This window comes from Vulpes vulpes, chromosome 12 (genome assembly GCF_048418805.1).
Source record: "Vulpes vulpes isolate BD-2025 chromosome 12, VulVul3, whole genome shotgun sequence".
Taxonomy (NCBI): domain Eukaryota; kingdom Metazoa; phylum Chordata; class Mammalia; order Carnivora; family Canidae; genus Vulpes; species Vulpes vulpes.
Genome location: NC_132791.1, coordinates 77,189,408 through 77,201,667, shown reverse-complemented (window position 1 = coordinate 77,201,667; position 12,260 = coordinate 77,189,408). Strand labels below are relative to the sequence as shown.

The following is a 12,260-nucleotide window of genomic DNA, read 5'->3' as shown; positions in this document are numbered from 1 at the left end:
GCGGGATGCTACAAGGTGAGCCTACGAGCTGCAGCGTGATGTATTTAAAATACTTAGTCACTTTGTGGTGCAGCATGAATGCTAATGCAGCTTCAGCTTTTCTGTGGAGATCATTGAATTGGAAGGGAGGTGTGTCTGTAGGTCAGGGAGAGGAACCAAATAGAAACAACAGAGCAGGCTCCTGTGTAAGCTTACTTTTCTGTTAAAAAATTTTTTAATTGAAATATAGTATGCCTTCAGAAAATTACGCACTATTTAAATTTTTTAAAAAATATTTTAAAAAATTGTTTATAAAGATTTTACTGGAGAGAGGGAAAGTGAGACAGAGAGCGGGTGAGGCAGAAGGAGAGAGAGAAGCAGACTGCCCACTGAGCAGGGAGCTCAGTGAGAACCTGATCCCAGGACCCTGAGACCATGCCCTGAGCTGAAGGTAGATGCTTAACCTAAGCCACTCAGGTGCCCCCCAAATTGTGCATTCTTAAGTTTATAGCTCCCTTAAGTTTTGTGAAGGGGACAAGCCCTTCACATCTGCCACTGGACCAGTGAGCAAGACATTCCCGGGCCGCACGAACCCCTCCTGCCCGGAGCTGATGCTACATCGTCCGTCTCCCATGAGGGCCACCACTGTGCTGACTTCCAACAACACTCATGGGTTTTGCTTATATTTGACCTTCCTGTCAACGGAATTGTATGTATATCATCTTTCATTAGCAACTTTGTTCAGATATTCTTTGCATAGCATGTAATGAGCCTCTTGAAGTTCACAGTTCACTGGTTTTAGTATATTCTTGGAGATGTGCCTCACATTCAGTCTTGGAACACTTTTTACCGAGAGAAGAAGCTGCGAATCCCTCAGCCGTCCCCCCGGGCCTTCTGCCCCGCTGCCCTGCTCCAGCGCCACACCACCCCTGACGTGCTGTCTCTGCAGGTCCCACTGTTCTGGACCCCTACTGTGCAAGTGGTTGCATGAGGTATGTCTATGTCTGTCTGCTTATACTTGGTGCTTTCAAGGTGTGTCCGTGCAGAGGCATGCATGTCCTTTCTTTTCCTTGCTGAACGCTGTTCAGTCATACGGCTGTATACACTTTACTCATGCAGTCATCAGTTGGCACCCTTTTGGGTTGTATCCACGTTTTGGCTATTCTGAATAATTCTGCCATCAAAATTCTGTAGAGAATTTTTGTGTTGACGTACATTTTTACTCTTTCCCATGCACCTAACCATGGGATTGCTGGATCGTGTGGTAACTCCAACATCTGCGGGTCTTCTGGCCATTTTCCAGAGCAGCAGCACCATTTTACATTCCCGCCATCAGGGCGTGGGAGTTCTGATTGCTCCACATCCTCACCAGCATTTACCTCTTTGTCCTAGTCTGCAGTTTTCTGGTGCTCGACGATGTTCAGCATCTTGCCATCTTACAGATTGGCAGCTATCTGTATATCTTCTTTGGTGAAAAATCTATATTCTTTGCCCAGATTTAAATTAGGTTATTTCTGTTTTTGAGGTGAAAGAGCTCTTTACATGCTTTGGAAACAAGTTCCTTATCAGATGTATGATTTGCAGATTTTGATCTCATTGTGTGGGTTATCTTTTTCACTTTCTTGATGTGTCCTTTGAAGCATAAAAGTTCTTAGTTTGATGATACCCAGTTTATGTATTTTTTCTTTCGTTACTTGTGCCTTTGGTGTCATATTTTAAGAAAACATGGTCTAGTCAAGGCTGTGAAGATTCATACTGCGTTTTCTTTTTTTTTTTAATAAATTTATTTTTTATTGGTGTTCAATTTGCCAACACATAGAATAACACCCAGTGCTCATCACCCAGTCACCCCCACCCCACGCCCACCTCCCCTTCCACCACTCCTAGTTCGTTTCCCAGAATTAGGAGTCTCTCATGTTCTGTCTCCCTTTCTGATATTTCCCACACGTTTCTTCTCCTTTCCCTTTTATTCCCTTTCACTATTTTTTATATTCCCCAAATGAATGAGACCATATAATGTTTGTCCGTCTCCGATTGACTTATTTCACTCAGCATAATACCCTCCAGTTCCATCCATGTCAAAGCAAATGGTGGGTATTTGTCGTTTCTAATGGCTGAGTAATATTCCATTGTATACATGAACTGCATTTTCTTTTAAGAGTTATATTTTTTGCTTTTGCCTGTAGATCTTAGATCCCATTTTGAGTTATTTCTGCATGTTGTATAGGGTCCAGCCTTGTTCTTTTCCATGTAGAGATCCATTGTCCCCATTTATTGGAAAGACTTTTTTTCCTCCCTGAATTATCTTAGAACCTTCATTGAAAATCAGTTGGCCATAAACATGTGGGTTTGTTTCTGGACTCTTAGTTTTATCCTATTGGTCTATCAGTCTTTCTTCTGCCAGCTTCATACTGTTTTGGGTGCTTCATAGGACTTTGTACTAAGTTGTAAAATTGGATATGTGAAGGGCACCTGAGTGGCTCAGTCAGTGGAGTGTCCCACTCTTGACTTCGGTTCCAGATCTCAGGGTTGAGAGATTAAGCCCTGCATTGGGTTCTATGCTCAGTGTGGATTCTGCTTGAGTTTCTTTCCCTTTGTCCCTCCCCCTGCTTGTGCTGTCTCTCTCTCAAATAAATAAAGCTTAGGAAATATAATTGGATATGTGAGTGTTTCAACTTTGTTCAATTTCATGATTGTTTTGGCTACTCAGAGTCACATAGAATTCCATATGAATTTTAAGATCACTTAATCAGTTTTTGCAAAGAAGTCATCTGAGGTTTTGACAGCAATGCTGTTTAAAATGTAGATCAACTTCCATCTTATAATTATTAGGTCTTCTGGTCTGTGAACATGAGATGCCTTTCTATTGATTGAGATTTTTGCTTTCTTTCTTTTTTTTCTGACAAAGTTAATAAATTTTTACTTAAGATATTTGACATGTGATTCCTTCTGCCACCAATCACCATAGTTCCACCAAAGCCAGAGTGATGATCTTCAAAATAGCACTTTTAAAACAAACTTTTGTTCAATCCACAGCTGTCACTGTCCAGAGGTCTTCTTGGATCTCCACTTGAATATGGACATACTTCAAAAACTCCCCACCAGTAATGTTTGAGGTCCAATTTCTTTAGAGCCCCATTTAGGGTCTAACTAGATAAATGATCTTCCTGGTTCTCAAACATCCTCTAAACATGAACGAGTTCAAATTGTATTCACCCCTAAACTATCACACCCTAGAACTGTACAGATTGTTGGGATACACCAATACCTTTAAGTCCAGACACTGTTTTCAAGTGAAAAGGCTTAATATTCATATTCCTGTCTCTTCCTTTTCAGGCCATTCTATCCTCTGTCCCATGCTTTTGGATTTTGATGCTCTCTTTTTAGATGAAGCAGCTTCTTCAGTATATTCCTCTTGTCCTAAATACAGATTCATTTTATTTGGTATTTCAGAACTTACTATGAAATCATTATTGTCCACCAATTTGATAGCACATCCATCATCATGTTCAAGAGTTGTTGCAGCCTCTTCCACTGTTTCTGACTCTTCGATAGGAGAGATCCATCATCATCCAAGTATTTGTATCTATGACTGTCAAAATCTTACCTTTCTAAATCTTCACCAACATTCATTTGTTTCAAGGATTCCTTGAGATAGTATTCATACTTCAATTTTTCAAGGTAGTTGAAAAATCCTCTTGCCACTGCTTGCTCAAAGGTTAAAATCTTTCTCCATGGTAATGGCTTTTTTTACATTCTCAGATTCTAAAAGTGGGAACCCAGATCCTTTGTCTTTAACTTGTTTCTTATTTATTTGGGAGCATCTAGTGGTTTTTCTTCCTTTTGGTCTTCCCCTTGGTCTTCCTTTTGGCTTATATTTCCTCTTCTTACGTTTCTTTTTTTTTGAATCTTTCAAAAATAGCTTTTAAAGTCAGTGGTCTTGGTTCAAAAGAGGAGTCACTAGATGAATCCCTTGCTTCAACACTGCCATATGAACGAACAAACTTTCTAATAGGGTTTCTTTGCCCCTGTTTTGGTGAGTAAGGGACACACTGAGTCTTAAATAAGCTGCTACCAGAAGAATTATCACTTTCATTGTCAATTTCTACAGCTGAATTAGATGCCATTATAGGTTGAGAAAATTCATTGCATATTCTCCTCCAAGTCCTCTCCAAATTGTATTCACCACTTGTTTGCTTCAGAGTTCTCAACAACCACGCAGAAGGAAGATTTTTGCTTTCTTTCAACTATGTCATATAGTTCTCAGAGTATAAGTCTTACCCTTTTGTTAAATTTAGTCCTGTTTTTTATTCTGTTAGATCCTATTGTAAGTGAAATTTTTAAAATTTTATTTTCCTTTGTTTGTTATAGGTGTATAGAAATACAATGGGCTTTTGTAGATTTGTCTTGTATCCTGCAACTTTACTGAACTCCTTTATTCTAACTTTTTTAAAATTGATTTCTTAGGATTTTCTTTATATATATATTACCCACTTACAGAGATAGTTTTGCTCCTTCCTTTCCAATGTGTATATCTGTTATTTCTTTTTCTTGTTTAATTGTCCTGGCTAGAACCTCCAGTGTAATGTTGAATAGAAGTGGTGAGAACAGACATACTTGTCTTGTTCTTGATTTTAGGGGGAAAGCACTGTCTTTTAAGTATGAATTAACTGTGTGTTTTTTATAACTGCCCTTTATTAAGTTGAGGGAACTCACTGCTTTGTCTAGTTTGTTGAGTGTTTTTAACATGAGCATGTTGAATCTTGTAAAATGTCAATTGAGATGATCGTATCGTGGTTTTTTTTTTTTTTTTGGTCCTTTTTTCTAGTGATATGGTATGTTACATCAGTTAATTTTGAATGTTAAACCAAGCTTGCATTCCTAGAGTAAATCTAGAATGTTTTCTCTTTTATTTTCTTTTTTTCCACTTAACGTTTATGTTGTATTAATTATAAACTATTTGTTATCATTGCTGTATAGTATTCCCCTGTGTGGTTTTTATCACAATTTATTCATTCTCTTGTTGGTGGATGTTTAGTTTACAGGTTTTGCCTCTTATGGGCATTGCTTCTTTCAACATTGTTTTGCTTGTCCAGTGGTGAAACATATGTTTGTATTTCTTTGGGTACATACCTGGAATGGATCAGTTTCTAGGTTTGCTTTTGTTCAGGTTGAATAGAAATTTCTGGTTTTCCAAAGTAGTTTTACCAGTGTACACTTCTGTCAGCAGTGTTTGGTAATTACTGCTGCTCCATATATTTGCCAACACAGTAGCTTCTGGGCTTTTTATTTCAGGCATCCTGGGGAGTCGGTAGTGGTATTTTATTGTAGTTTTAATTTGCGTTTGCATTCTTTGATGAGTAATGAAGCTTATCACCTCTATATATGTTTTTTGGCTGTTTGACTCATTTTCAAGATACTTATTCAAATGTTCTACTAATTTTTCTAATGAGTTGTCTTCCTTAGATTTTTTAGAAAAGTTACATAGTAATAGTTTATATATTTTATAAGAACACCTTTGATTCCAATATTTTTTCCACTGTGATTTTCACTTTCTAATATGTTTTGTTATTTTCAATTTTAATATAATTATCTTTTTTTGTGTGCTAGCATTATCTTTTATGTTATTTAACAAGTGTTTTCTTACTTCAAGGTCCTAAGATGACCTTCTAGGTTTTCTTCTTTTTTACTTTTTTTTTATCTATATTTGCTCATTCTGGAGTCGGTTTGATAAATGATGTGTCAATTTACTCTGAGAAGTCATGGTTTCAAATTAGAATCATTATTTTAACTACCACAGGAACTCCTTGGTAATTGTGCCTACATATTTTCTGTTACGACACTGTGGTAGACACACTTTATCTATGATATGCAACTTTTTTTCAGTTTTATAGAACAGGAAATTAACCATAAAGATTAAGCAGATTGCCTTGAATCTCATCGTTGGATCTGGCAGTTGCTTTTACTTTCTTACAAACTAATAAAGTAGTCTGTTAGTGTGTCACAGATGCTAGCAGAAGACACGTTGCCACTGTATCAGTGGACAGTGACTCCATTACTTACATATGAAGTAACAAGTGATTGCTGCATATGCAGTGGGTTTGAATTTCACCTGAGGAACACTTGGGGAATTCCCATTTTTATCCCAGGCAGGAAGGAATCTGTTCTTACTCCTGGACCAAGTGTTACCTTACCACTCAAGCTGGCTCTGCTACAGTCCCACTGCCCAGGAATGGCCCAGGGAGAGAGGGTGGTGAGTGCTCTGCATCCTGGGGTCACACAGTACCTGTGGTGGATTACCTCCCTCCATACAGGTTTCCCTGATGCTGTAATTTTTGTTTCTGCTACACCAGGCGGGGTAATGAATATTTTTCACATATTTAACCTACACTTCTGTTAATGTATTAAGAACGTGTTTGTGAACATACTGGTGACATAGTTAACAGTCCAGGTTATATCTTGGCAAGTCTGGCTGTTCGGAGAGAGAAACAAACTGGCCAGATTAGTTGGAGTATAGTCTCAAATGGTGACAAAACTCAACCCTTTTCCTTTTTTTGCTAATTATATGTTTTGCTGCATTCTTTTAGTATGCTGGAAAGAAATTTGTAGCCAACATAACTTTGCTATACATAGGATTAAATGCCAATGTAATGCCTACTTTTAATATAAACATGAAATAAAAGGAAAATATTTTATAATAATATAATACATATTTTAGTAAGTATATGCTTAGGTAGACCGCAGTCCATGACTTAAGTCAATGAAAGAAGCAGATACTTGTGTATGCTTACAATTAAAGTGTTTCTTTTATATTCAAGTAAATGTTAATGACACATTTTATTCATGGCTAACATTTAAAGGGAGAGGCTACAGAGATGTACCTCTGTATGTTTAGAGAATCACTGTAAATGCAGGTTGTTTTGGCAGCACTAATACTATGTTAATGTTTTGTCCTCCGTGATATAATTATCCAAAATAGGAAAAACAAAACTCTTTGTAAAGCTTCAAACAAAACACAGTCCTTCTAATATGTATATGAGCCTGCATCAGAACATATTAAGCATTTTTTCCCTTCCTTAGGACAGAGCCAAGTTCTAGCTCAGCGAATCATCCACTGGATTAGCTTTCCTGAATGTCAGGCAGAACAATTCTAAGTTAGATGTGAGGCAGGACCTTTCTGTGTTCTGTGGGACTGTCCTGGGCATTTCTGGAAACCTGACGTCTCTGATCCTGCTCTTTAAGCGCCTGTAGTAAACAGATTTGCCAACTCCCTATGGTCCATTTCCCACCGAGGACCCTGGTCCTGGGGCGCTGACTTTGCCACATGTTAAATGCCAGCCTCCCAGGGGGACAGTCCCCAGAGGGGGCAGAAAGCAGCCCTTAGCCATTGGTGTCCTTCAGAATCACGTGCACACTGGCTTTCCATTCCTGCTTGTTCCCAGCTTGAGTTCACTTTGTGGGCTCAGCCTTCTTTCAGAGTGGCTGCTCAGGAAGTTAGTTAGAATTCTGCTTTGAAAAGGTGCAGATCTCACAGCATCACCCATTCTGATGTTAATAATGTTTCCTGCTAGTGATAGATAATAAAAGGACCTGGAATGGTAGGAACCTGTTCTGCCCTCTAATTGGTCTTAGGCTCTCTTTGGGCCTGACACAAGGACATTTGGCTCTTAGACATTTTTGCAGTCACTATAGGATTCTGTTTCATTTAAAATTATTTTTTTTTAATTGGTGCAAATATAAAAACATTCCTAAAGGATGTGTAACATATGGAAAATAACAATATGATAAAAACCCAGTGTAACACAAAATTGGGACTTCATGGTTTCATTTGAAGTTCCCACTGGAGTGTGGTCCTTTGTATCCTATGTATGCCTTTATATATATTAAAAAAACTTAATAGTTTCCCTAAAAATATTCTTATTCCCCAAGTAAAGTATTGCTTAGTTTGAGTATTTGAACTTTATATTCACAGAACTGTGCTGTGTATTTTCCTTGCTCCCTTTCTCAAGTAGCCCACTGAGCCATTGGTGAAGAATTTCAGGTGTATGAGGAGAGCCCAGGGGATCTCTCTGTCCTTCCCCCCTGCATGTTCGCACTGTTGCCAGTATTGTTATCCCACAGCGGTTGTGCACGTGCTGTCCACGTGCCTGAGTGAGGACTTCCGGGAGCCCCCACGTGCAGAGGACCTGCTCTCAGGATCACTAGGTGATGCTCATTTGTTCTCAGGACACCTTTGCGTGGTCCCACTGGCCCCTGTGAAAGGGGCCGGGTTTCTCCCCACCCTTGGTAACACTTGATGGCGTCAGATTTAAATATTTTTGCCAACCTTTTGACTCTGAGGCATTATGTCTTTTAATTTTTATTTTTTGATTTCTAATGAGATTAGATACCTTCTATGCTTATTGGTTTGTTGGCTGTCCATATTTCCTACTGAGGTAAGTGCTGGTCCAAAACATTTGTCTGTGTCACTACTTGATTATCTTTGTATTGCTGATTTTTAGGGATGCTTAATATCTTGAATGCAAACCTTCTATCATTTACGTGGGATACAAGTTTATTTTCCCAATTTGTGCTCGCTGGTCTGCGTTCCTCATAGTTTGTTTTAATAAGCAGGTGCTTGATCTGGGTTGGCTGAGCAGGTCTTCTGGTGGGAGAGAGGAAGGCGCTAGGCAGGTGGATCCCTCAGAGTTCAGTTCTGGGACCGGTGGCACAGCTGGGGCTGCGTGTGCTTCACACACACACTGTCCTATTACCCTCTGAAGCTTTACGGTTTTGCTTTTAACCTTTAGATTTTTAACTTCCTGGAATCTAATTCTTAACCTTTTTGTTCATTTTTCTTATTTTTCTTATTTTAGTGGAAAGAAGTTATGCTGATTAGGCACATTTGTAGGTCTCTCATCACCATAAAATATTGTCTTGAAAATTCCTTTCTGGCCCTGATTGGCTAAGTAGTTTAAAAAATCATGATTGGATGTTAAAGTTTTACAAATGCTTTTTATTCATCTGTTGGGATTACAGTTGGGCGCTGAGGCGCTGGCTCTCCACACAGTCAGAAATCCTCACAGAACTTCTGACCACCCCCCCCCCCCCCCCCGTGGGTGGGTGGGCGTGGATTCCGTGGAAGCGGAGGGTGAAGAAGGGGAAGAATACTGACCGGAGCGGAGCTGGCAACCATCTCTTTGTATCGCCCCCACTATAACAGTACGAGATAGGTTTACCTATTAAAGTTTCTGTTTGAAAAAAAAAAAAAAAAGCATCTGCCATGCTCCTGGGCCAGCCTTGTTGTGTTGTGTTTCTCCTTACATCTGTTACTCTGGTGGACATTGATGCCTTTTCTAATCTCAGATTTGTATTTTTTGGATATGGCTCAATTTGTACCAGTTTTCTTGACATCTTCATATTTGACTTGCTTTTATTTAGTTCAGGATTCTTTCATCCACGTTCATGGAAGCATCAGCTTGTAGGTTTTGCTTTTCCGATTTTCCTTATTAGGATTTACTGTTATGTTTATGCCAGACTCATAAAATGACTTGGTGATTTTTTTTTTTTTTTTTTGGACTCGGTGGTTTTTATGTACTGGGTAGTAGTTTCTGTGCATTTGGAATTCTTTTACCTTAGGTATTTGGTAAGACTTGATTGAAACCACGTGGGCCTGGAGCTTCCTCTGTGGGTGGGTTTGAATTTGCTGACAGTAACTATGACTGCTTCAGGAATATTCAGGTTTTTTGATTCTTCTTGAGACACTTTATGGAAATTGTCTTTATCTGAACTTCTCCGTATTGCTTTTGTTTTCAAATTTATTGACAGAATTTCGGTGTCTTTTATGATGTTTGATTTTGAGTCATGCTCTCCTTTTCATTGATAGGGGCTTTCAGTGGCTTTTATTTTTTATATTTATACTTAAGAACAATTCCAATAACAGCCAGATAGAGATATAATTTATAGACTATTTTATTCTGTAATCCTGGCCAGAATCTCTCATGAAATAGTCTTTTTGCTGTTTTTGGGTCAGTACTTTTTTCCTGCTTAATTTCTGTTACTTCTGCCTTTGACTTCGTAGCTTTTGAGGTTGGATGCTCAGCTTGTTTATTTATGCTCCTTTTACTACTTTATAGGAGTATTTAAAGGGTAAAAGCTCTCTTGCAGGTATTAATTTGGTTGTGTGCCAGTACGGTTCAGTTCTGGGTGTATTGCCCCCGGCGTCACCCACCCACCTGCTGCTCTATGTGTTTGCTGTGTCCGGGATGCTGTGTACACAGACTACATCGATGCTCCTTCCTCTTGGCAGAGAGCTCAGGAGTTCCCCTGCGTGAATGTACTCCCGTCTCTGTAGGTCTGTCCTGGAAGGATGTCTGAGTGGCTTCCTGCTCCGGTGATCACTCATCGAACTACTTTCACGTGGAGGTGGGTCTTCGTTTCACACGGGTGCTTCATCCAGTACGAGGGTGGGATGGCCGATCCGATGACAAGCGTGTGTGACTTCATGGGAACAGGGCTTCCCGCGAGCGGCTGCCTCACTCCCAGCAGGGTGAGCAGGTGCATGTGCTCGGGGCACCACGCGCTCCGCGCTGCCAGCTCTCTGTGCACCGTGTGTGACCTCGTGTGCATCTCTCCTGAACTTTCTTGTGTTCTCTCTCCAGTTTCTTCCCAAACTTCTCCAAAAACTACGGACATTGAGCCTCTTTTCACATGTTTACTCTCCATTTCTATTCTTTGATGAAATGTCTTCAAAACTTTAGACAGATGGACTGTTTGCACGTGAATGTTTCCGTGTGTATTCTGGGTACGAGTCTTTTCTCAGTTCCCTGACTGGCAAGTCTCTTTTCCGACGGGTGAAGGGTCTGCTTTGTTCTGAATAGTGTCTTTTGAACAACAGCATATTTTAATTTTAAGGATGTGCAGTCTATCATTTTTCTCTTTTGTGGATTGTGCTTTTAGGATTTCTTAGAACAATCCAAGTTTGGATTTTCTTAGAAAATCCAAAGTTCTTAGAACTCTGCTTGCCCCAAGGCCACAACGATTGCATCCTGTAATTTCCTCAGCAAACTGTATAATTTAAAAATTTTCAGTTAAATCTCAACTATTTTTGACTATTTTTGATTTTTTTGTGTGTGAATGGTGAGATTTGTTGAAGCTTTTTAAATGTATTGCATATCAATCACTTGCTTTTTTATCTTGTAGGAGTATTTTCAGCTTATTAGTATATTTCAAAATACTTTTACACTTATTTTATCCTAAATGTATGTTTGCAGTGTGGATGTTATTACAGCATCTAGCCAGTCAGACTCTCACAAAGACGAATTCTTCATGGATTCTTTCACATTGCAGGGAGTTTTGAGAGAGGACTACTGACTCAGTTTTTTGTTTTGTTTAGTGCTCAGCTAATTTTGTGCATTTACTAACTAGTTAATTTTTCTTTTAGCATCGCATATGCCACCTTTCCTTCCATGTTTGGAGACTGCATGCATGGCTAATTAACTGCATCACAGATTTTAGTAGGAACTTTGTGAACATTGAAATACCAATTTAAGAAGTGCCCGGGCACTTACATTTACATCCATTCTTCTCCTAAACTTAACCTACTGATGAACACAGGCAAAATACCACAGTGATCATAAAACTGGTAAAAACCTTTATATTTTAAGATACTGTAAAGCATCCTTTCAATTAAACACTAAGAAAACTCTTCCTCTAAGTGTTCTAGGTTTATAACTTGTCATAATCTTGGGATGTACGCCCCTACTACCTTTACAACGTTCACCAGCTTCCCAGACCCTGCAGGAAAGCATCTTGTCTCCTGCGAGCCACCATGGCGGGTGTTGGGATGCTGGTGTTGGGTACCTGAGGGCTACTTCCACTGATCAGACCAATTCAGGAACAACTCTTGCTATAGCTGGGTGAGTCCTTTTTATAAAAATAAGTGATTCTCTTCTGTATCATTGGACCCCAGTGCCCAGTGTTTTTTAGGTGGCTTTAGATTTTTTGGAGACTTGGTTTTATTTCCAAGAATATATATATATTTTAAAGGTTTGGAATCCTGTATTTCTTATCACATACTGGTCCAGTCTGTTGTTATTATTAAAAATGTATGTTTCTTTAAAAACTTCCATTACAGGGCACCTGGGTGGCTTAGTTGGTTAAGCATCTGACTGTTGGTTTTGCCTCAGGTGGTCTCGGGGTCGTGAGGTTGAGCCCCATGTCAGGCTGTGCGCTCAGTGGGTAATCTGCTTGAGATTCTCTCCTTCCCTCTCCCTCTGCCCCTATGCACACTTGCTTTTTGC

General features: G+C 39.4%; 1 pseudogene; it reads right to left on the bottom strand.

The window, feature by feature from the left end:
• Positions 1–3,289: 3,289 nt before the first annotated feature.
• On the bottom strand, positions 3,290–4,106 carry LOC112920414 (TATA box-binding protein-associated factor RNA polymerase I subunit D pseudogene; annotated as a pseudogene).
• Between the last annotated feature and the right edge of the window lie 8,154 nt (positions 4,107–12,260).